Source organism: Austrofundulus limnaeus, unplaced genomic scaffold (assembly GCF_001266775.1).
Source record: "Austrofundulus limnaeus strain Quisiro unplaced genomic scaffold, Austrofundulus_limnaeus-1.0 Scaffold453, whole genome shotgun sequence".
In the NCBI taxonomy this organism is placed as follows: domain Eukaryota; kingdom Metazoa; phylum Chordata; class Actinopteri; order Cyprinodontiformes; family Rivulidae; genus Austrofundulus; species Austrofundulus limnaeus.
Genome location: NW_013952855.1, coordinates 264,440 through 265,812, shown reverse-complemented (window position 1 = coordinate 265,812; position 1,373 = coordinate 264,440). Strand labels below are relative to the sequence as shown.

At 41.3% G+C, this 1,373-nt stretch overlaps 1 protein-coding gene across 1 annotated transcript in view; it reads left to right on the top strand.

Annotated features, from left to right (window-relative positions):
• Window positions 1-496: 496 nt before the first annotated feature.
• Window positions 497-1,373, top strand: part of hvcn1 (hydrogen voltage-gated channel 1) — a 7,499-nt gene continuing 6,622 nt past the window's right edge. Inside the window, exon 1 of the mRNA XM_014025055.1 lies at window positions 497-706. The gene's annotated coding sequence lies outside the window, so the exon portion shown is untranslated. The remainder of the gene's footprint in view (window positions 707-1,373) is intronic.

Sequence of the window (1,373 nt, the reverse complement as noted above, 5' to 3'; positions counted from 1 at the left end):
ATTAGTCGACTAATCGAAAAAATAATCGGTGATTAATCGGTTATAAAAATAATCGTTTGTGGCAGCTCTAATCAGGAAGAAACCTCCAGCAGAACCTGGCTAAATTGTGCCAAGTTCAACTTTCAATTCATTTTGATGCCTGCAGAAACTCTCACAGGTTTTCATATTTCACTTTGTTTACCCAGTCCTCAGTCCTGACATCTTCTCCCTGCTGTTTGGTTTAAACAGAACTTCTTTAGCTACAGGATCAGGTTTTTTATTGGGAGAACTTTAAAATTACAAATGTTCCCTCTGTCCAAAAGACATGTTAAAGAAAGTGGAGTAAAAATTCTAACCCTGACAAAAAGCTAAATTGATTTCTGTTTCTTATGCCAACATGAAGAGTCAAGTAGTCCCTTTTACACAAATCTGTACTTTTATGAAGTCAYGTGGTTGTGTGTGTGCGCGCGCGTGTCACGAGCACACGGGGTTCTGACACCGGAGGGGTGGAGTTCAAGTGAAGACGTCTGGGAGGTTCGGTTCTGAGCTGATCCAAACAGATGGAGGAATCCGCTCTTCCTGCCTCAGAACTGCTGGCTCTGCAGAAACAAACCGACGGATGTTCTTCATCACGAGTCTGCTCCTCGTGCTGCTGCGGCCGAACCTTGAACCTACAGCCGAACCGAACCCTCAGCAGCTGGAGCTCAGAGAACCCGAACAGAACCAGGTAGGACAGCTGTCTGTCTCCTGAAGTGTCCAGATTGTTTTTCAGGCTGGGCTGCCTCAGTGCGCATGCGCACAACTCCGAGCTGAGAAAAGTGAGTTTGTTGTGATCTGACTCTGCAGACTCAAGTTTGTGTTGCACAGGAATGTTCCAGTCCTGGACTTAAATTCGACAGAGAACCGAACCCAGATCCAGATTAAACTGGAGCTGTCTTCTAACCCAGAATCTGTCTGGTTCAGAACTAACAGAACTGAGTGGATTTATGGACTSCTTTAGCCCAGCTGGTGTTATTTTAGACAGATGGTTTTATCTTACACTAATTAAATCTGACTGTAGATTTTATAAGAACAGAAAAAAATCCTAAAAATAACAACAAAACCAAGGGATTGTGTCAAGTTTGAAGGAAGTTGTTGTAAAGAAGCTCGAGTTCTGCTGCCAACAGGACCCTGTGACCAATTGTTTGATTTATTTTTCATCATAACTTCCTTAGCGTTAAAGATATTTACATGAAAGTTTAGGAAAAGATTCACTTTCTGGTTTACTAGGAATCAACTTGTATCCTAAAAACAATAAAAAAACAACTTTATAAAATCCAATATAAAAGTTGCACAGAAGTTTTGTTACAAAGATGTCAAACTGCAACATCAGATCTGCTTTATGTGTCTTAGAA